Below are 24,635 nucleotides of genomic sequence, written 5' to 3' on the forward strand. Positions count from 1 at the left end.
TCCCGACTTAGATGACGGGATCCGCCCAGCTGCGTGAGTGACAGCTGGCTCTGCCTATCTAGAGGCAGAGCCAGCTGTACCCGCCCCCTCCCCCGTCCGTTCCGCCAGTCAGCGCTGGCAGATCGGAGCGGGGAGAGGGGAATCCAGCCCCTCCCCCTGTCACGGCAGAGAGCCGTGACAGGATCGAGAGGTGAGGGAACCCGGTATGTGTTCCTCACCTCCCGATCTACTGAGCCGACCTGTGACAGTCTCATTGTCACAGGTCGGCTTAGAACTATGAGATGAGTGGAAATCACTCATCTCATAGTTCTCCTTTAAGTTAAGCTTTGAAAATTACAGATAGAAGCTGACTGGTTGCCATGGGCAACTGCTCCAGATTCAGTCTGCTCCAGTTGTGATAAATTTCTCCCATTGTATTTACTGACTGACACTTGCAGACTATTTCCGTTTACCGGATCATTGAAGCGATCTGGCAGCAGCTGAGCCCCCAGAATCGTTTTTACTGTGAAGCCGGCCGCCAGCTCTACAATTATGAACAGAGTCCCTGCGACTTTCTGTATAACCCTTTCAGACTTCATGACGGGAAGCCCTTTACAGACCCGTCATGGGTCGTGAAGGTTAAACAGAAATGCAGAATGGTAACAGCTATAGAGGACTACAACTCCCAGCAATACTTTATATGGCAATGCAGAATGGTAACAGCTATAGAGGACTACAACTCCCAGCAATACTCTATATGGCAATGCAGAATGGAAAAGGCTATAGATGGGATTCTGCATTGCTGTATTAAATATTGCTGGTAGTTGTAATCCTCTATAGGCATCACCATTCTGCATTTCTGCATAAAGTATTGCTGGCAGTTGTAGTCCTCTATAGCTAATGCCATTCTGCATTTCTGTATATAATATTGCTGGGAGTTGTAATCCTCTGTATATCCGTTACCATTCTGTATTTCTGTATAATGTATTGTTGGGAGTTGTAGTCCTCTAAAGCCGAAGCCATTCTGCATTGCCATATAAAGTTTTGCTGGGAGTTGTAGTCTTCTAAAGCCAAAGCCTTTCTGCTTTGCTGTATAAAGTATTGCTTGGGCAGTGCTGGCTCTCAGATGGTCAGTGGGGGCTCTCAGGTGGCCAGTGTGGGCTCTCAAGTGGTCAGTGCCGGCTCTTAGGTGGCCAGTGTGGGCTCTTAGGTGGCCAGTGTGGGCTCTTAGGTGGCCAGGGCGGCCTCTTAGGTGGCCGGGATGGGCTCTTAGGTGGCCAGTGTGGGCTCTTAGGTGGCCAGTGTGGGCTCTCAGGTGGCCAGTGGGGCTTTCAGGTGGCCTGTGCGGGCTTTCAGGTTATCAGTGTGGTTCCCAGGTGGCCAGTGGGGCTCTCAGGTGGCTAGTGCAGGCTCTCAGGTGGCCAGTGTGGGCTTTTAGGCTGGGAGAAGGATATGCACACAGGCCTGTGGAAGTGATCAGGCGGCTTTACAGTATTACTTATTAATATTCTGAGTAAAATTCTGAAAGGGGGAGTATTTGCAATTAGACACAAGACAGCAATTATTGAATGTGATTAAAAAAATAAAAAATATTCTAGTGCTAACACAAAAGTATTTTAAAATGTGCTAGACTTAATTCCAAAAAGCATAAGTCATGTAGTATTTGTATTACTGTGTACTACTTTGTTTATGGTCAAAAATAAATGTTTCACTTCATTAAACCAAACGGATTAGATGAATTTACTTAACTCTTGTATTCAATGCACAGGTTGTTTGATACTGATTTTTAATGCATTGAAATTCAGGTCCACTATTTTGGAAGCACAGCACTTGGAGAGATGGGTAGGCTAGGTGATCCCCAAAGTAATTTTTGTGTTATTACAGAGTGGAGTGGAGTTGGTGATCTGGGCCCTTTTTGACACTGGGCTGGCAGCCCTTTTGTAGAGCTTTTTAGACTTCTTTGAATTGAAACTTAAGAAGGAGAAAACACTTGATGGTCACCCCAAAGTTTTGAGCCCAATAGTATTTATTTTCTTAAAAGATTCAAGCAATTCTCCACTCTACCTTTGTTACCCATTCACTGTTTGTTGGATCTTCCATACTTTCACCTACGTAAACATTGTCGGAAGCTAGTGAGTCATATTTTGACGGCTTCCCGTTGTCTTATAGCTTTTCAATGGAAACGTACGCTTCCACCGTCTAAATTTGAATTGATCTCTCGCATTAACGATGTACAGAGTATGGAGTACCTAACAGCTAGATTGAATAATACTGTTGCTCTTTACGACAAAGTGTGGGAAGCTTGGCTGTCTTTTAGCTCTGATTCGGAACTGATTGTGGGAACTGTCCTGTTATCATGTTTTACTATTTTGTTTGAATCTAAACCCAAGCTGGACCCGGGGGAACTGGACCTCCCTTTCTTTTTGCTCTCCTTTCCTCTATTTCTCACCTTTTCTCTCTTTCTTTGCTTATTATCTACTTACTTAGATACCATTTTTGCAATGAATCTCATAACTAACTGATGTTATTAATTGTGCCCTTATGGTAATATCACACTATTATTTGCTTATCAGGTTTATATTATACGGAGATGTTTGAAATGATTGGTGCATCGTATTCTTTGTTTTCATTGCTCATTTACCTTTTTTGTATTGAAAAATTTTTCAAATAAATAATGTATTCGATGAAAAAAGATTCAAGCAAAATCTACATGTGTATCTAACACTTTTTCATGGCTTAAGAGTGTCTCCTTCATCAGGGCTTGATATATAAATAGAATAAAAGGTGTTGCAGTTTAAACACATTGAGCAGCCCTACTCTCTTGTCTCCAGTCGCGCTGCTTAAACCTCGGTGCCTGGGAAAGCTTCCGCCAGAGCCTTCACTGAGCAATAGTTAAAAATCGGCACTCGCAAGGGGATCCTTCCATCTAGTACTTTATTTGTTAAAAGGCATAACAGCAGCAAACAAACACATGCTAAATTGATAAAAGGTGGTGTACTCAAACTTTTAACGTTTTACTAAAGGCAAACAGGCTCTTCACTTGGGAATTCTCCCTTAGCTTCGTAGATGAGATGAAGCATTTATGACTTCCATCATACAATCATGTACAAGCAAAAATCCTGTTTTTTTAAAAATTGCTCTTGCATGTGATTAGGTATTCTTTGCAAAGTTAATTTCTACCATATTCACTAAGCTAAGATAACATTCCCTTGCAAAGTTAAAATGCCCTTGTACATTAAACAGCCTATTTGCCTTTACTGAATCAACCCCAAAGTGTTTGTGGAATTTCAGAATTGATGTAGGCACTTAACAGGCACAATCATCAGCAGCTGGTTGTTGCAGACTTTTTAATGTTGTGAAACTCCAGACCACTGGCTTTCCACGAAAGCAAGAGTGGTCCTGTCAAGGTAATATTACCAAGGGCCTATGAAATTACCTGTCAAGGGGATGCCCAAGAGATCTAGTACTGGCTTAATGCTGTGTGCACTGAGGGGTTGACATCAACAGTACCCTTTCAAAGTGGACTTACAGTGTCTACATTGCAAAGCAGCTGTAGAGCACTTGAGCTAATTCTGGTTAGGTTTATATAACCAGAAAATTGATTATCGCAGGATCTCCCTGTTAGAGAGCGCATTTTGTGTTGATTCTAATGTTGCTTTCAACCCTTCTAATGCCTCCCTTATCATAAAGCTTACATAAACTTTGATTTTAGGTAAGTTTTAAGACTTTATTCCTTGAGGCTATGTTCACACCATGCCTGGAGCAGATCTGCAAACGCAGTGCATTTTTGCCACGTTCCAGTGTGGTTTTTTTTAGCTTAAAATGGGCTTTCAGGTGCGGTCCAGTGCGTTTGCATGTGTTTGTATGCATTTTTCATGCATTTCCATGCGTTCCAGTGCAATCCAGACCAGGGGAAATGAGACAAGCAGAATTTTTTTTGTCTGGTCTGGAACTGACTGCGCTGGTGTAAACAGAGCCCAGAAATAACATAGGGATACATTGGGATGCTTTTTTGGTCCGGGAACAAACTGTTCTGGTCTGGAAATGATCCGGACATGGTGGGAACAAGCCCTAATAGTTACATATTTCTTGCTGCTCTTGTACCTGCCCTCTGCTGATGGACCTGATGGAGAACTGCAGCAGAGGGTGGGTACAATGCTAGTTTACTATTGGCTATTGCAAATTGAAATAGCCAATAGGAATCTAGCAATGCATTCCAATGGGCAAAACATTTTTTTTTCTATTCTGACACGGCTCCGTATTAGTGTATGTGTACACTGAGTGGCCAGATTATTATGACCACCCCATCAGTACTTCATTGGGCCACGAGATGACTCCACGAGATGTTGAAAGGTGATGCGAGGAATCTGACACTGCACTGTTGCCCTTCTGTTGTCTTGTACCAGTCTTGCCACTCTCCGTTCTGCGCTAACATTGACTAGTCGGTGACGGCCACAATTCGCACGTTCAGACCCAGATTTTCGGCTGACAGTCCAGTCTTTAAACACTTTAACAACAGCTGCTCTTGAACATTTAACGAATTCTGCTGTTTTGCTGATACTCGCTCCATGGCTCCGAGCGCCAACAATCATCCCACGTTCAAAGGCTATTAAATTGCGTTGTTTATCCATATCTTCAGAAACAAATCACTTCTTCTGTCGTGGTAAACAACCTGCTTCCCTATTTATAATGGTCTGGCCCTCTAGCAACTTCAGCGCGAAATTATAGCTAATTATAGCTAATTTGCCTACAAACGTCAGGTGGTCATAATAATCTGGCCACTCAGTGTATATTAGGCCCCATTCACCCCTATATTTCAGGTGTGATTAGTGATTCCTGCGTCAGGTACTTTGGTTTTCTGCAGCAGGAATCCCTAATCTGCGGTTTCAAGCGGCAACTATCATAAGATAAGAATTATCTATCTATCTATCTATCTATCTATCTATATATATATATATAATAAAAAGCTTTGCCTGTTGTTGACAGGGAGAAGGAAAACACCTGCTTTTGATCACTTAAAACAAGTTCTTGCACCCCGACAAGTGGAAGCTACTTTGAATGGCCATTACATTTGTACAGGTCTGCACCTTAAGTACTCTTAATAATAGTTTCCTAAAGGCGTACACTGATTGTACTAACTGTTATTGTAAAGGCATACATTCTTGCAGTAGAAGATAATTTTATGAGTAGTTGAACTTTGATAATGACAATAAGGTAATATTTAAAAAAAATAGTAAATCCCTGGATTATAAGTAGTTTTATTTTCCAAAAAGGAAAATCCTTGGAAGAGTTGTATACTTTCTTGAGTGTCCCCATATCGGGGTCATGTTTGCACAATCACTATTATTGCCATTGCAGAAATGTACCAGATGTCTGGAAGTGGACCAGTGGAGAATTCCAGGAATATCTCAGCTGAGGTGTATTTAAGAAAACAAACTTTACTTGGAGAAAGTTTAATATCATCACACAGTACAAGCATTTTCAAAAAGGCAGTGCAAAGAGAAATGGTTTTATGTAAAATATAGTAGTACCCTATAAATTCTTTTATCTCCTATCCCAACCTCATTAATGTCAGCAGCATCAGGACACTGAGGTATACAAAAACCTCTAAAGCTGTTATGTTGTCACAACAGAGGTCCTTTGGAAATCTCAACATAGAGATTCTTTTCCATGCTACCACTTCAGGTTATGGGAATCTCTAACTTGTAGAAATGTAATAAAACAACCTATAGACTTACAATGGCAGTTATTCATGCATGTATAATACAACCACAACATTACGACCTTCAGGGCATATTGAGAGCATAGAGAGTTCCAATAATGGGCAATGCTGGCTTCCCTGACTTTACAGTGTAATGTAAATAGGGAAAAAAATAAAAGCATAGAGTATGGGGATGGTGCAAATTTATCAAAGTGATTGGAACAGATTTTCTATCCTATGTATTGGCTTGTTTACCCCAACTGTGGCATCAACAAGGTTCCACAGATGTAAGACGTGTACTCCACGCTAGCCAAAAATAATTGTCATATCTTGTCATTAGGTACCTTTAGCCATGGCTTATCAGGTTGTTGTTTCACGTGACTCAAAGGTTATAATCCAGTAGTCCTTTGCTATTTCTAATTGCACTATTTGTAATTTTCAAAAAGACCGTGCACTGAATTAAAGAGACAAGATTTGATTTGATTTTACATAAATTGCTGAAAGCTGACTGATTTCTATGGATTACTGCATTTTGGTTATCATCACTGATTGCTGTGCTGACATATAAAAAAAAAGTTCAGTTGTGTGTACAAGTTATCCTGTCCTAGATTTGTTTTTAACACTTATCCTGATAAAGTTAAAGCTTTCTTTTTGTATATCTTCTCCAGAATAGCACATCATGTATAGTTTTATCAGTTTTTTCACGTTCTGCTCATGTTTACAGTGCTGCATCATTAATCATTTTACTGTCTGCAAGAATAGAACGTTTCTGATAGTCTTCCGAACAACTGGGTCATAGGTCCTTACCATCTTGTCTTGAATTGTCTTGTGATTGTAATGTCTGCCCTATATTGTAAAGCGCTGCGCAAACTGTTGACGCTATATAAATCCTGTATAATAATAATAATAGGTTTTGCAATGTGCAGGTGCTTACTTAAAAAATTAACGCTTCCCTTGCTAAAACCATAGATAAATCCATAGAGAAAAGCCAAGCATTCTTAGCTTTCCAAAACACATACACAAAAACACTGAATGGCCTTTAATTATCAGAAGAAGCCCAGACAGTATTTTATCCACAAACCACATGAATGATAGGGATTAATCTTACAAGTGCATGTTTCTCCCTCTAGTGGATAATGTGGACAAATACCGGTCTGACTTGTATCGAAATTTTGCATTTTTTTGTTCTCTTGTTATTGAAAGTAGTGCGGACATAGCATTGTAATTCAGACAGACAGATTGCAGATGTCAGTTTTTTGTTTGTTTCTACTTGGGACACAGTTTGAAGTCTTATGCTCACTTATGAAATATGTTGGAACATGCAAGATGACCTTGTTTACCTTTCTTGGGAACTTAAAGTGACACTAAACTCAGGAGTTAAATCTTAATGATGCATTCAAGTACCTTAACTATTAACAAAAATGTACCTTATTTATGTATCATTTGGCTGTAGATCCTCAGATCGGAATTGAATTGGTGCTGACACTGTCCTTCTTTCTGGAGGGTGACTACTTTTGTTCCCCCTGTGTATGTTGTAAAGTAGCCACTGCCCCAAGCTCACTCATGTGATGGATTAAAAATTCAATACAAATTTGTAAAATAATTAGGAGTTTGTAGTCCATCACAGAAGTTTGCTTGGAGCGGTGGCTAATTTACAACACACAGAGGGACCATGGGAAAAAAAATAGCCACCCTCCAGAAAGATGGACAGTGTCAACATGAATTCAGAGATGATTTAAGGACCTACAGCCAAGTGATACACAAATAAAGTATATTTTTTGGAGGGCAGCATGCTGAAACTTCCCTCTATTGCAGAGCTCCATGTTCCACTACTAAGCAACAATTGAAACTACTTTAGTCTGAGAGCAATCCTTGCTCCCCATTACTGTTATATCTCCTTGTTACTTCACTACTTCAGTTTAGCAAGTGACCCAGCACAGGAGCTGCAGTCTATGCTAGGGGGCTCTTGTCCTCATAAAAACAGTGTGCCCATGTGGAACTGCCCATGTGTGGCTTTTCTCCATAGGCCTTATAGGAAATGCTGCTCATGCACAGTGATGTAAGGCACTGTCTTCTCAGAAGAGGACAAGATTGCTAAATGGGATTGGAGTCTTTAGCTACTGCACTGAGGTATGAACAAAAGAGTAAAAAAGGTAAACAGAGAGAAGGGAGAATGTATTACAGTAGAACTGAAGCAAAAACATATTTTTCTTTAGTTTTGGATAGAGTAAGGGAGGGTTACAACCCCTATCAACGTTTTTTGCCATCTGTGGACCATTGGGGATATTTGCCTTTACGTCTTGTCCAATAGCCACAACAGGAAGTAAGAGTAAATCCCTCCAAAGTGAGGGAAATCCCTGGTGGTCAGCAAGGTCACCAGAATTAGTGCCTCCAATGGAAGATTTTAGTGATAATGGTCACCAAGACCCTAACGGGCACACAGACAGCAATGAAAACATGACAGGTGTTCCAACCATTTCCCACTCTATCCAAAACTAAGAAAAAAACAACCTAAACTTTACAGTTACGTAGTAAGAAGAAAAGTTATACTTTAAATAAAGTTACAGAACATAGATAATGGATATCTATGGATATTGACATATAAATGTGTAAGTAAGAGGTTCAGCTTAGCTGCCTATGCCCTTATCATGTAGGACAGATCTGTTTCACCTTACTCATTAAAGCTGGTCAATGCCGCAACAACATTTGGCGAACACTTGGCAAATCATTCGGCATGCCATGATACATTATGGAGCTTACTGATGTACTTCTGTTAATCTAGACCTTGTACAACACAACTATTTGGTTGCTTGCTCAGGTCACTAGCTACAGCTAAGGTATTTAGTAAACCCTGTGTTGCTTCTCTGGGACACAGTAACAGAGGTTCATTACTGTAAATCATATAACATTTGTTACGTACATACGTTGTTTGCAGAGAACCTGATTAAGTACATTAATTAACAGCATCTCATCTCACCAGGCTCAGCTAAATTGGAATTGTGACCCCAATTCTTAGGAAAACTGCTAAGTAGAAGGTCGAAGCCTCACAATGTTTATATTTCTCAGTGATTATGATTTTCGCCTTGGGATTTAGGATACAGCCAAGGCACAGCAAGTTTGAATTCCACATTACATTTTAGCTAGACTTTTACTTAGCAGTTTGCCAGAATGATGCATTTGTATATATTAGACACTCAAATCTTTCAAGGCACTCGTATACATGCTGGAATCTATTCAAATGGAAACTTTCTTTAGTGATATGTTGCATTTTAAATATATGTCAAAGGTTTACGATTTCTGTATAGTATTCAAGCCAGATTGTCAGCTAGATAAAAAGTTGAAATGCATATACTGTTTACTGCTTTATGTGCCAAGGCCTTGTAATGTTATTTAGCTACTAATCGACATAATCCATTATAATCGATTATTGAAAAAGTTGTCAACTTTTTCAATCATCGATTAATCGGCTTCTGATTGGTTGGCCCTGTTTACGGCTCCACACACGCTGCACGCCTCTCCTCCCCCCCACCTCACGTTCGCCGCTGCCAGACCCGCCTGTATCCACGCTCCACACGCCGCATCTCCTCCCCGCCTCACGTTCACCGACCGCCCACATCCACGATCGGCACAGGGACGTGGGGAGAAGTAGTAAGGAGGAGCAGGTGTGGGGGGATGACAGCCGCCGATAGACAGGTAAGCCTGCACTTTCCCACACATGGTGCTCTATAATGTATTGCTGGGATTTGTATTCCTCTAATGTTGCAATGCTGAATACCACTAGCTATAGAAGACTACAAAACCCAGCAATAGTACATTATACAGCGCAATGCAGAATACCACCAGCTATAATGTACTATTGCTGGGATTTGTTGTATGCCTCTATAGCTGGTGGTATTCTGCATTGTGCTGTATAATGTATTGCTGGGTTTTGTAGTCCTCTATAGCCGGTGCCATTCTGCATTCATTGCTGTATAATTTTTTCTTTTTTACTTTCACCGCTCCAAGCTTGCTCCTGTCATGGACTACACTCTCAATACAAACTAGTAGTCCATCACTGGAGCCATTTTTTAAAATGTATTTTATTTTTTATCCGATTAACCGATTAATCGAACGTAATTATCGGCTAACTAATCAATTTTGAAAATAATCGTTAGCTGCAGCTCTACTTTTGTGATTGGCACATCTCCGCTACCCAGCAAAGCTAGGCAGACCATTCTTGGATCATCTCCCTGCTCATTTTGAGTCTTGCTTGGATAATTTTATCACTTCATAAAAATCCTCTTTCTCACCTAGGGGGTTAAGGGATACTGTTAATTAATGCTGTAAGTGTGAGATCGCTTGAAAGGGTTGAGAGAGCAAAGTAAGAGAAGGAGAAGAGTGATAGAAGGGAATATGAGGTACAGAGAAGGATAAGGAGAAGGTGTTGTGACCACTCTAAGTGGTTAGTCACACAGTGCGTTCATTTCATTCAGGGTTCATGTAACATTCTCTATAAGATGCCACAGCTCCCAGACTTTGTTATATTTACCTATTAATTGATGGAAGTGGGCTATAAGATATTCCATTGACTGAACATCACAGTTCCTTGTGTGTAGTTCCACGAGGGTTGGGGTGATTGGGGGTTATCTCACTGCCATGAGTATGTGTGTTGATAATTTTTTGGTTGATTTAGGAAAGTCTTTTGGTGGTAGACCCAGAAGGTAGGTTTTAGGGGAGAAAGGCATCCAAGTGTTAAACACACCGAGGGGAATTAATCAAAACTGGAGCAGATAGAATCTGGAGCAGTTACCAATGGCAATCAATCAGCTTCTCTCCTCAGTTTGTTCAGTTAAGATTTGAAAATTAAAGATAGAAACTGATTGGTTGCCATGCACAGCTGCTCGAGATTTTCTCTGCTCCAGTTTTGATAAATTCCCCTCAACATGATTCAAGGAAGTATGGTAATTTTTTTTTATCACAAATATATTGCTGTAAATATATTTTAGCTCTCATACATGGGGTCTTGTGCTAGAACTGACATGCAGTGCTAGAAGCTGTATGTTTTATAATGGAACACTTAGGGCTGGTACAGGCGCAGGACTGCAGGTGCTTTTTTTTAGATGTGCCATTTCACAACCAGGTTTTTGATGTGTAATCACTGTAAAGCTTATTCATTCTTATGGTGGCGGTGACGCCTGTATACTTTAGAACTTACAAATTGCTATGAATGCATCAAAACGTTTAGCCTTCCATTAGGGTGCATTCACTGCATGTTAAATATTGAAATGCATGAATAAAAATAGTGAAATCCATTGTGCTCTTCAAAAAAAATTACAATAGCAATAGTAAGCATGCTGACTTTTAACCTCCCTGGCGGTATGATTATGTCAGGAATTTTGTACCAATGCTGAATGTTTTAGTATGTGTAGGCTTTTTGAAGCAGATATGTTCAGGGATCTCTATATGCCTGCAATGTATACCTGCAGCAATTGTTTAATTTTGTTTCTACAGAGCCTCTTTAAATTTGGCATTGATTACATTAGGCTTAAATTAAAGAAGTTGGTTTTCTCTTGTTTTATTTTGTGAATTCAGATATAGTTCAGTTGTGAAACTTGTGCCATAGCAGACAAAAGCACCAGAGCACAGCCTAGAGGCAGGTTCACCCCCCTGGTTCTTCTCCTGCCAAAGACCTTCTTCAAGGCACGCACATAGCCGGATTTCCCACAAGGCCACAGAGGCCCGGTCTCTGCGTAGAGGGGCGGCAGGGGTGTGGAATACCTATATCCCGACACCCGGAACATGTTTTATTCTACATTTAGCCCTGCTTTGGGCAAGGAGGGCTAAATGTAGAGCGGGGAAGCCGCTGCTCGTTTTGTACAAGTGATCTCGGCAATGTTGCTGAGATCACTTGGATGCAGCCTGCAGGTCTGTCCCATGCACCACCATGACGAGGGGGGGGGGGCGCATTGAGCAACCTGGCCTTGGGACAGCAGACAGAGTAAATCCATCCCTGGGTACCCTAGGTTAACCACCCCGGTTCTTCCCCTGCCAAAGACCTTCTTCAAGGCACTAACAGGGCAGGATTTCCCACAAGGCCACGAGGCCCGGCCTCGGGGCAGCAGGGAGTAGAGGGGCAGCATGGGTGTGAAATTCCTATATCCCGACACCCGCGACATGTTTTATTCTACATTTAGCCCTGCTTTGGGCAAGCAGGGCTAAATCTAGAGCAGGGAAGCCGAACGCTGCTCATTTTGTACAAGTGTTACTTTGTTAGTTTTACTCTTTTCTCATACCTTCTACACTCAACAGAAGATCTTGCTGAGCATCTCAGAGATTTTTGTAACATCTTGTCTGACAGTATGCATTTTTACTTTAATGCAGTGAAGTAATTGTCTACCACAGAAAAGCATAGCAGAGCATTTGAAAAATGCAGGGCCTCTCAAATCCAAGGAGTCAGGTAGCTAGTGGGTCTTAAAATATTTCTGTAGTATCTAACTTACGGATATTTCCAGTGTTATTACCTGAGAACCATGTTTTCTGGTTTAAAAGAGAAAAAAAATACTTTACATGTTGCATACTGTTGAATATAACAAGGGTTGAGTAAGTGTTTACGACTCTGCATAATAGTATGTAAAAACAAAAATATACCTGGCTTTTGGATCATTATGCTTTCATTCATCCTTGGACATGCTGGTCAAAGCATTTTTTACTCCATCTACAAACATGAACCTCAAGCACTTTCCACCTCAGCAAGCCGTGTGATTCTACACATCCAGCTTGGCAATAAAAAGAGATTAATTTCCCCATAAGAATCAACAGAAAAGCCATTGAAAAGATGCAGAAACATGGATTACATCCAATACGTTAAATAATGTTTATAACCTTTCTTCCACAGGAAGAAAAAGAAGAAAGAGATGCTAAATGTGATTTTATTTTGGGTGAAGTCTCTGTAGATTTAAACCACAGAACACAACTGTAGCTACTAGAATGTCATATTCCCTGGCAATATCATTTTTTTAATTAATTATTGTATTTATAATATTGAAAAATAATGTTTAGTGTGTCAGATCACAGATAAAAAGGTTCACTCAAAGAGTGTGTTAAGAGAGCATTCTTGACTCCATTTTACAATATTTAATACACATATTAGCTAGACGATGAATGCTGGGATTCCTGTATACTGACTGAAGAAATGGAAAGCAAAGTGCCTATGTTTTCCATAGCAACCAGATACCAGCATTTTCCTATTGGAAACCTAAATCAAGCACCTGAGTGATTTTATGGAAAACACTTTCCATTCATCCAGCTTCTTTCCATAAGGCCTTATAAGTACTAAAACAAGCACACTATCTACAAATTGTTATGAAGTAATTTTGTGGGCCAAGCCAGCTCAGTCTTTAGATTTATTAAGTACTTGTTGGCTGCATTGGCCTGTTCAAGTTAAAAAAACGCATACATAAATAGGTTTGTTTTTTTAAAATGAGTAATCTCTGACTTTCATATCTGAATCCTAGATGGTAATTTTTTTAAGAGCCAGCAAATAAACTTTTAAACCAGCTTGTATTAGACTGTAAACTTCTTATATCAAAGGGCACAAAAAGTAACAGCTGATTGACACTACCCTTTACATCCTCTTGCTTTTAGCAGCGGACATAATTAAGAATATGCAAAAATCTATTATTTTACTTGTATACTCAAACAGGAGTGCACACAGGAGGGTGACAATGCAACTACATCATTTGGAGACTAAGGCAGTATCCAAACAGACCGCACTATCCAGAGAATTCCAATACTGCAGACTTTATTAAAATTCACAGCAAATCCAGTATATCAGTGAAATAAAAGTGTATAAAGCAACAAATGCCAGTTGGTGTGCAGTGCTGGCATTTGTTGCTTCAGGATCAATGGTTATTTATCACCACTAAATATAATAAATAACATTGCAAGGGTATATTTAATAGAGAAAATTACTTATTATAATAATTTACTTATTTGTGTTTACATACATTTAAATGTATTCTTTAGTTCATTGAATATAAATGAAAGTAGTGAAGCTAATGTAGAAAATGAATATGCAATCTACACAATTTAAAATGCTCCACAATGGCAATGTATATGGGACAGAAACAAAATATTAAAAACCTGAACCTGCTGGCTTTTCCCTAGTTCTCAAAGATTTGAATTCAGTTATTTCTATTAATAATAACAGACATGTCGGGTGTAAAATGCTGTGATTTTGGAATACTTACACTTGCAGAACATTCACTTCCTGCTTTGAAAGGGCAAAAGGTCAAAATGGCTTAATTTTGCCTAAGCAATGCACACTGGGATTGCCTTGTCATCAGCAGAGCATTTCTGGGAAATCTCATCTGTAATCTCACGAGATCTCAGGGAAAGGCATTTTCCTCCCCTGAGATGATGTGCATGGCCACATGTCCTAGTCACATGCCTAGTCACATGTGCCAGAAATCCAGGAAGTAAAAGGAGAGCTAGTAATCTGCACTTAGTAAACATGGCCACTGTCAGAAGACTGGGGAAGAAAAGACAAATAAGCTATATTCAAAGAATACAAGCCTGGAATTATCTAAAATTATTTGTTTGTAGATTGTTATTTCCAAACATTCTAAAGGTGTGTTTGTTGTTATTTTAAAGACATGGGTTAAGGCCCACTTTAAGGCCAGTACTCTGTACAGGCCACACAAGCTCCTTGTCACTAAACTTGTCAAATCATGTCTTTATAAACCTAGTTTTGTGCAGTGGGCACAGTCATGAAACACAAAAGGACTTTCTCCACACTGTTGCCACAAGGTGGGAAACAAAGATTGTCCATTAAAATTTCTGTACTGTATGCTGCAGCATTAACAGCATCCTTCACTGGAAACAATACTATTCACTGGGAACTCAGTCATTTGCAGGGGTGTCTACATACTTCTGGCAATATAGTGCAATTGTCAGTTGTTCCCCCTAATTCTTGTGCCTTTTGACTAAGCAACTGCCAGTTATTCCCCTAATTCTTGTGCAGCTTGTCTAAACATATACTTTTATAAAGGAATATTCATTTTTGGTTTAAAGTACTCATTTATTATGTGTTATAATCTATACAATCCCCAATTCTAATGCCCTGAACTTCAGTAGAGCTCTTTTGTGCAGACAGAGCCACTCTAGTTGTTTGCGAAGTAGAAATGAAAGTCTTGTTTTCACTTCTCACAATATGAAGCCAGTGGCATCATAAGCCACTTCAAACAGTCCATTTGCAAGCAGATTTAGAACATTTGCCACCCTTGTTGCCAATATTTAGTGTATGACACAGGTAACTAAGTCATAGAGATCAGGTCACTTGCTAAAGAACACTTTATGTAAACTGACAGGAGTCATAACACAACACTAGCCAAGAAATGCAGTGCTTCAATTAATTAATAACAGGATGGAAGTTAAATTGCAGTACCTCATTCATGAAGATAACATCATAAAGGCTGGCAAATCTCATAGAAACCTACAACACCTGCACATCCATGGGCAGGCTGTAGTGAAACATTACATGGAAAAACAGCAGCAATGTACATATTATGAGAAAAATAACACAACTCCTGTAAGTAAATAAGACCAACAAGTGATAAAGCCATAAGTTTTCTGGCAGCCAGAATATTGTCAGGAGCCACGTGTGTAAGTCACTGGACTTAGACAAATATAGGTGTATGTCACCAAGTAGTGAAAACACTTGGTATAAAAGGTACAAAAATACTAATTGAAAATTGAAAGAGATATTCTGGACTATGCATAGCATTTTAGTACATAATACAGATATTGGTGTACAGGATAGGAATAGATTCAAAATGTAATATTTGATATGTTTTCTAGAGTAGATATAAATGTTTACATTATAAAACTGTAAGCCATAAACAAGAAATTGATGACAAAAAAATAAATAACCCATTTTCCAGTTACAGTAGCGTAAGGGTAATCTGTAAAGCGGAATATACAGCATCCCTGTTTGGACATCACATTTTTGGTATATGATATTACTCATAACCAGACCACACAGTAATGCTCTAACGTGTTTTGACAGGATCTCTTATTTGTCAATGGTCTTGAAGTTAGGTACCCCACCCTCAGGGAAGACATGCATCGTATGTTTCACATCACCCCATATTTTTAAGATAACTGAACTCCAAAAATCCTTGTTGTTCATTGCCTATGCATTTTTGTGGCCTACTATTAAACAGGCCATTAAAAACATAGTTGTAATTTATACCATCTGCACTCAAAAAAGAGAAGAAATAATGTCACCAGCACACCATAGTAGTAAAGCAATAGTCCATTTAATGGCACATTGCCATTCGATGCAAGCACTTTTGGGGCCTCAGGGGGTATTGCTTTACTACTATGGTGTGCTGGTGACATTATTTCTTCTCTTATGGTATGCAGAGTGCCGTCCGTGGTCACTACGAGCACCCACCCATATGGGGTTTCTTTCCGGTAAGGAGTGGAGCAAGGCCTCTGGTTCCTTGCACTCAAAAAAAGATCCCCAGAAGGTTCTCAGTGGTTTTAATTTGTTGATACCAGTTAATGAATATCCTTGATCCCATACAACTGTGGATCATAATAAACCTCCACCTTGCCTAAGGAGTCTTAAATCCATGCATTCTGAGTTGCATCGTTCTTCCAGGTCAAAGAGTATTGGAGCTAGTAGGTGAGCATAATAGCCAGGGAACTAGAATTGTGATAAGACCTCAACACTGGCAACCATGTTTACTTTAACCCTGAAATGAAATAATTACATTATCTTGGGGCAACTACATGTATTTGGTTGACTTGAAAAATATATATTAGCAAAAACTGAAGTATCTCCTGTTAAAAGCAAATATCTACTAACCCTATCCCCTGTTATTAGGCCTAAAAATTAACCCCTCTATTAAAGTTTTACACTATTACCCAATCTTAACCAGACTCTAAACCTCTTTTTCTTTCTAAAACTCTAAACCTACCTTTAAACATTACCATCAGTTCAAACTGCTGACAGCATAGTGTCCACACAAACATGCAGATAAAAGTACTGATTTTAATGTAGGTACATTGGTTGGTAATTTCCTCCAGTTTTTCAGTCATGGAAAAAATGTTAGAAATGTGATGTTGTGCTTGGATAAAAATGCTATCAGTGACAAGAAGCAATCCAAAATAAACAAATCTTGGAGCCTTGACTTCCCAACTCCACCCTGGAGCTTAAAAAAACAGAAAATAAATGAAGATACATGCTCTGTAAATATAGTTTTTTAAAGTAATGCCAAACTGTTACACTATGACCTAAAAAGTCATAAGCAAGGCATGCCTGTTTGTGGCAGAAACTTGAAAAAACCCCTCCAATTAAATAGATGCGAATCACACCGGCTTGTCTGCACTGTACTACTGATTTTTCATTCCAGTAGTGGATTGCTTCGATTACCAAATCAGTTATTGCACACTGTGGAGTGACAAGCTCTAAACACCACCTCACTGAAAATGTAGATGCACAGCATACTGTATATTCTAATATACCCACACATTCCTAAATAATTTATTCTATCAATACCTGCATATGATCAGAAATTATTTATAACCCTGATCTACTGCACACTGCAGTTTAGTAAAAGTGATGCTTAAAATAGAGTTTACAGGGAACTGCTCGCATTAGCTGCAAAAAGTGATAAAAAGCCCAAATTAAAGCCTAACTCCATCTAAAGTATTTTAATGTTTTCAGAAGTGCCCTGCTAACCTCCATTCCCTTATTTTTTTGTTCTGGTGTCACAGTGTTATTAACTATAGGGTCATCTCCCCAAAGGAACAACATACAGCAGTGCAAACCTGGCAGTGGTTCTAACCCTCCAATGCATTATTCAGATGTAGAAAAATATTTAGGCAGTTGTTTGGGCTTTAAAGCTGCACTTCAGGCCCATTACAAAAGTTACAGGTTTAAAGACACTAATTTCCTTTATCAGGAATTATGTGGCTTTGAAATGCAGCCTTCATAAAATAGAGGCTTACCTTGATCGTGGAAAAAAAGTACCCCGCTACTATAATTGACATCTTAACATAATGTGCTGCTATATGGGTAATGACAGGGGAGTGCAGTGCTTCATTGTCACTACCTACAAATACTGTGACTATTCATATTATGTTGGGGCCCAAAAGCCTTATGGGAATTGGATTTGACTGATCGGTGCCAATGTCATCTGCAAAATACATATGCCCAGCAAGCAATACCTTCTGACAGACTAGCGTGATTTCAATCAGAATTTGGCCAGGGTTTGGCTTTCACGTACGTTCTGAGTGGAATTTCCTAATTTACCATTTTTTATAGCATTAGTGGCTCACATGTTGCTTTATTTAAACATTCATATCTGTAGCTCAAACAATAAAAAAGAGGCAGATTCATGAGCTGCATGCACTACAGCTTAAAGTAACCTGCTCCTTTGATTTTTTTCTCTCTGCAGTTGCAAATGAAGATTTAAATCAATTAACTATTAGAAAATTCAACAGGCATTCTGAAAACAATTTTTTTCTAACTAAATTCTACTGGTGTATGGCCAGCTTAACCTCTGTATTTCTTAATTATAGGGTTAGTTTGAAATGCCCAGGGCTGTGTGCGTGGTTACTGTATATTATCTGTACACTTAAAAACCAACTTGAGGCAAAACTGTTTTTTTTATTTATGGATAGGGTTGGAATAGGCTAGAAGCTTCCCATCACTTTTTGTCCTGGTGACATCCCTCAGTGGGAACCATCAGTAATATAACCTGAAAAAAGTTGTAATCATTTCTCCCAAAAGTGATTTGCACCTTGTTTGTGTCCTGTTTGATATATCTTACCCAATGGCTTCTCTATATACTAAATACAATATAAACCTTTCAGAGGTTCCAACCCTTCCTCACATTATCCAAAACTAAGGGGTCTATTCACAAAGCTGCCGTAGGCAGCCGAGTGAACAGCCGACCCGAAGTGAATTCAGCCGAACACTGAAATCAGCCGTACATCGGGTGGCTTCGGGTCAACTGAACATGCTCAACATGTTTGGCGGACGCGAAAGTGCAGAAGAAGTTCGACTCAGGCGATCCAACATCTGGATCGGCTGAGCCGAACCACTGGCAGGCTACTCGCTGCTGTTCGGCAATTCTCATAGATGCTGAACAGCAGTGACTGAATAGCCGAATGCCGATGTGGTACCGAGCAGAATAGAAAAACAGTAAAAAGAGCTTAAAAAAAAAATAAAAAACCGATTGGCCCAACTGTTTTCTATTGGCCGGGACTAGCTGTCATTAGAATGAGAGCTTGTCGGAGCCGGCGGGGATATGAAAGCCGACTCTGCTAAGCTCTCATCCTAATGACAGAACAGCGTCTGCTGGTTACCTCGTAACCAGCAGACGCTGTTCTGTCATTAAGATTAAGGATGGGCTCGGGCGTGTTCGCAGCTCCACGTGCCGAGCCCGCCAGGAAGCTGACAGCGCGCAGCGCCAATCACAGGCACTGAGACATTTCCCGATCTCTGCAGCTGCAGACCAGAAAAATGTCTCAGTATCTGTGATTGGCGCTGCGCGCTGTCAGCTTCCTGACGGGCTCGGCACTTGGAGCTGCGAACACGCCCGAGCCCATCCTTAATTAGATTAAGATGAGAGCTTAGCAGAGTCGGCTTTCATATCACTTCCGGCTCCCCTAAGCTCTCATCGTAATGACAGATGGGCCACCAGGTAACCAGGGTCGCCCATCTGTCATTACACTGAGAACCCGGCGGGCCGCTGTGATTTTACAGCAGCTCCACTGGATTCACAGTTTCCTTAGCAGCCGTAGTGTAATGAAAGAAGGTGTCCATGGTTACCAGGGACGCCTTCTGTCATTACACACAGAACCCAGCGGAGCCGCTGTGATTTTACAGCAGCTCCGACGGGTTCTCAGTGTAACGATAGAACAGCGTCCCTGGTTACCTGGTAACCAGGGACACTGATCTCTCTGCAAGTGGCCGGAGCCAGCCGTGAGATGACGGTTGGCTCCACCCAGCTGTCAGAAGCAGGCTGTGGCTGGCCGTTCGGCCATTTTCGAATTTTCCCTGGGCTCAGTCGAGCCGAAGCATATGTCTTTGGCTCGACTGAGCCCTTCGGCGAGTGAATAGCCCGTACAGCATCCCTGAACCGAAGGGGTCCTGGGGCCGAAGCTAGCCGAAAGATCAGCCGAAGCTACAGCCAGATCCTTCCACAGCTTTGTGAATAGACCCCTAAGTTATAAGGATTATGTTTATAAGGGTTATACATTGAGGGGAATTTATCAAAACTGGAGCAGACAAAATCTGGAGCAGCTGTGCATGGCAGCCAATCAGCTTCTCTCTTCAGTTTGTTCAGTTACGCTTTGGAAAAGAAAAAGAGAAGCTGATTGGTTGCCATGTACAGCTGATCCTGATTCCGTCTGCTCCAGTTTTGATAGATTCCCCTCATTATGTTTATAAGGATCCTTCTACTTGACTACAGGGAAACAAAACCTGACATACATTTTAAATTTTTCCCTCTCCAAAAGTTAGCTGGCTGGGGTTAAGCTTTAATATCATATTCCAGAGGGAGAAAACATTTCACACCAGCGCAAAGTAACATTTTTCTACTAAGGCTGTGCCTCTTAGCTCAATATGATTCTTAAAATAATTCAAAGGAATTCAAAAAGTGTTTATAAGGCCAGCTCAATTGTTGTCAGGTATAGTGGAATACTGTGATTCTGGGACAGAGTACAGCAGTAGGATACCTGCCATTAGTGGAGGGCTAATAATTGTGTTTTTAAACCAAACTTCCTTATTGGCTTACAGATGTGTGTCAGGATTGCAAAACCAGAATTGTTTTTGCATTCTCTTGAAAAGAGTCCTGAGATGAACCTGTCAGTAACATGCACATGGTTGAATTTTGCTGATCTTTGCGCTCTCTATGTCAATTTTTCCTAAGAAAAAAAAGGAGAGAAAATTAGATGCTTTAATGCTGTTTGATTTTTTTAATTACTTTGGTCCATCTCTGACATTTAAACACATACACATTAAAATACAGGATATTGTTTCAAGTGGGAATTTTTAAAATCCTTTAATATAATGTTTTAAAGAAGACCTAATTGTAATGGAAGAGCACAATGTTGTTTTAAAATGTCTCTGGTTTGCTCTTACCTACTTACCTTAATAGGAGAGCATGACCTGACAATTTTAAAAAGGTTTGTTTATACACATCCTTTTCACTACATCATGCTACCTAACTACATACTTTATCCTAATCATAATGGGAAAGCAGCTATTGTAGTCTACTCAGAATGGTATGCCGAACACACAAAGTTATTCCATGTGCACTTATGTGTTCTTACCTGCACTTACTGGTTTGATTGATGGGATCTCCATTAACAGTAGATTTTTTTCACCGTAGGGGTTACAGTTTTTATATGAGGGTTATATCTTATGGCAAGCTTTGTCTGTATAGGTTTAGATGCTAACATATTTGCCAACAGTTGAAAATAGGGATGTACCGATACTAGTATCAGTATCGGGGCCTATACCAGGCAGACAATGCCCCGATTCTTAAGGCCGATACCAGTCCATTAAATTTTTAAACTGCAGTAGCTGTCCGAGTTCTGCTGCTTGTGGAGACCTCGGCAGTCTGCTGGGGACCTGCAGGCAGCTGTCCATGGCAGTGCTTGTCCGGTTCTATATCTCCTTCTCCTTCCCCATGCAGGCACATCCATGGACACCCCCACACAGCATAGTACAGCCCCAGACACCGGCACTCTCCACAGCATAGGAACTGCCCGCAGAGCCCTGCAGTGATCTACATGTCACACAGCCTGGTGAGATTAATTCTTTATCCTGCTTTGGGGACATGTTTTCTGCTTTGGGCACATGTATTCTGTTCTGGAGACATGTATTCTGCTCTGGGGGCATGTATTCTGCTCTGGGGGCATGCATTCTGCTTTGGAGACATGTATTCGGCTTTGGGGACATGTATTCTGCTTTGGAGACATGTATTCTGCATTGGGGACATGTATTCTGCTTTGGTGACATGTATTCTACTTTGGGGACATGTATTCTTCTTTGGGGACATGTATTCTTCTTTGGGGACATGTATCCTGCTCTGGTGAGATGTATTCTGTTTTGGTGAGATGTATTCTGCTTTGGGGACATGTATTCTGCTCTAGTGAGATGTATTCTGCTTTGATGATATGTATTCTGCTTTGGGGACATGTATTCTGCTCTGGGGACATGTATTCTGCTCTAGGGACATGTATTCTGCTCTAGGGACATGTATTCAGTTCTGGTGACATGTATTTAGCTCTGGTGAGCTCTGTTTTTAGCCCTGGTGAGAAACTGCCCTAAAATCATTAGTCTGTATTGTTTTAGAAAAAATGTTACATGTCCCTTTCAGAAAAAGTATCGGTAATTGGTATCAGCAAGTACCTGAGGGAAAGTACTTGGTCTTAAAAAATTGGCATCGGGCCATCCCTTGTTGAAAATAATTAGGACAGAGACCCTGAAAGGATTGGGAAGAAAAATGTACCATGTGCCAAAAAGAGTGGTCAAAACATCAGCGTGGTCCATAAAGTGAGTGTCACTTCATGGCGTATGGCATCTTTTCCCCTTTGCTTTGCTATTATTGAGACAACATAGGGCCTGCAGCATACTAAAGAGAAGTAAAATAAGTGCCATCGTTGGTGTCAGTGGCAGCGATAAAAACCCACAGCATCTGTGTCAGTGGTCGCTATAATAACCCCCACAATAAATGTTAGTGGTTACGATAACAACCCCCACAATAGATGACAGTGGTTACAATAATAACCCCACAGCATTGGTATTAGTGGCCACAATAATAACCCACAGCTGTGGAGTAAGTGGCAGCAATAAGAACCACCAGCATCAATGTCAGTGGCAGCAATAATAATCCCAATCATTGGTGTTAGTGGCTTCAGTAATAACTCATAGCATTGTTGTCAACCCTACCCCCATGCCCAGTGTCCTTTGGGACAGTTCACGGAGCACCAACACTGCAGGACAATGTCCAAAATCCCAGGACTGTCCCGCACAACCCGAAACATTTAGCATCTATTCATTAATTGCTCTCTACTTTTCTTACATTGGGAAAGCAGGAGCTCCCACTCTCAAGCTTGGAGTGGTGGCTGCTTTATAACACATACAAGGACCATGGGGAACCAAAGGAGTCACCCTCCAGAAGGAAGGACAGGGTCAGCACAAATTCAGAGATGATTTCGGGATCTGCAGCTGAGTGATGCTCAAATAAGATACATTTTTGTTAATAGTTAAAGGTACTTGAATGCATTTATAAGATTTAACTCCTGAGTCGCATATTTCGGAAACTCAATGTTAAAGTTGGTATGTACAGCGTATTGTATATTAGTCATTATGATCTATGCCTAGAAATGTCCTTACCTTCTTTATTAATTGCAGATGTGAGTACATGACCAATCACTGATGTCAGTGCAAATGCTTTCTCAATGTGCGCCAGCCCAGAGCATCATGTAGCTCGTTTGGGGCAATCTGTTACATTATGACACTGTAATACACTAATAATAATACATCATAAATATTGAATTGTGAACACTAGTAACATTATATGGGGAGTTACTACTACAGATTTAATGTTTTGCTTTGAAGGTTGCTTTTTTTAGATTTTTTTCTTCCCTTACTTTAGTTTACATTAGCCAAGCTTAATGCTTATTATTCCATTAGCAAAATGCCACCACAGAATAATTTCTATGACTAAAGCATCTCAAAATAATGTGTACAAAAGGTGTGATTTCCCAGTCCCAATGCATTTTTTACTTTACATTGCCAGTGTTGTCTAAAAAAGGAAGCAAGATCATAGTACTTTTGTGGTTTAAAAGAGAACTATGGCCAAACCTTTTTAGGCTCTATTTCTCTTTAGGGTCACAGGAGGACCTTTACTAATGTCCTCCTGTGACCCAAATCTCACTGAATGCAGAGCCGCGCTGTAGCCAGGAAAGGCCCTGACAATATTGTTGGGATGCAACCCACTGCCTGATTGACAGCTGGCTCTGCCTCTCCAGAGGTTCAAGAGTTAAAAAAAAACAAAAAACTTTAGTGATATCAGAGGTATTTTTGTCTGGGGACAAATCTCTTTTTAAATAATCATTATTTTTTTATATTATTGTGGACCAATTGAAATTGAAGGTTGATGAATTAGGGCTGTTTTTTTGGCCTTCACTACAGGTTTATTTTAACTTCATAATTTTTTCCCTTTTTCTGTTGTATTGATCTCATATTTTTGTTGTCTTCAACAGCAAACTGCTCCCCGCCTTGTCAGAATGGTGGAATGTGCTTACGCCCACATCTTTGTGTGTGCAAATCTGGTACCAATGGTAAAATCTGTGAAGAAAGAGCAACCCAAGGCACATCTTCTGCTGGAACAGGAGATCAGGGTGCAGGTGCTCCAGCTCTACCTTCACGCCCGATTCCCCAACAAGCTGCTCCACAGTCCATGCAAAGGAAAGTACAGGTCTCTCCAGAACCTATCCAAGGGGGACAAGTTACACTGGCACTCAAACAAAAGCCGCACATCATGTTATCACAACCACAGTAAGTATAAATATGACAGGTGTATCCCTTTCTTTTTTGACAAATGTGACTTGTAAAATCTGCATAGGTTTAGATTTTACCTTTTCATTTGACGGAAATCAGAGCTGTTGACAAAGGAAAAGATTACATTAGTAAGCCACATGACCACCTTATACAACACAGGCCACTTTCACTTATCACCAGTATCAAGTATGAAAATGAAGAGTATTGTTTTTACTTCAAATGTAATGATTGTAGAGCCCCCAGCAAACATAATAGATACAGCACCTCACCACTATCAAGTCTTCTTATTTGGAATGATATTGTTATGCTGGGTGTAGAGCCCAATTCCAGAAAAGTTGGCACGCTGTGTAAAACCTACATAAAAACAGATTGCTATGATAAACC

At 40.3% G+C, this 24,635-nt stretch overlaps 1 long non-coding RNA gene across 1 annotated transcript; it reads left to right on the forward strand.

The window, feature by feature from the left end:
• Positions 1 to 2,204: 2,204 nt before the first annotated feature.
• Positions 2,205 to 24,029, forward strand: LOC108784176. The gene is made up of 3 exons (XR_001941053.1): positions 2,205 to 2,217; positions 5,973 to 5,974; positions 23,954 to 24,029. It is a non-coding gene; the product is annotated as an uncharacterized LOC108784176 (long non-coding RNA).
• Positions 24,030 to 24,635: the final 606 nt, after the last annotated feature.

Source organism: Nanorana parkeri, unplaced genomic scaffold, assembly GCF_000935625.1.
Source record: "Nanorana parkeri isolate BGI_ZX_2015 unplaced genomic scaffold, ASM93562v1 scaffold100, whole genome shotgun sequence".
In the NCBI taxonomy this organism is placed as follows: domain Eukaryota; kingdom Metazoa; phylum Chordata; class Amphibia; order Anura; family Dicroglossidae; genus Nanorana; species Nanorana parkeri.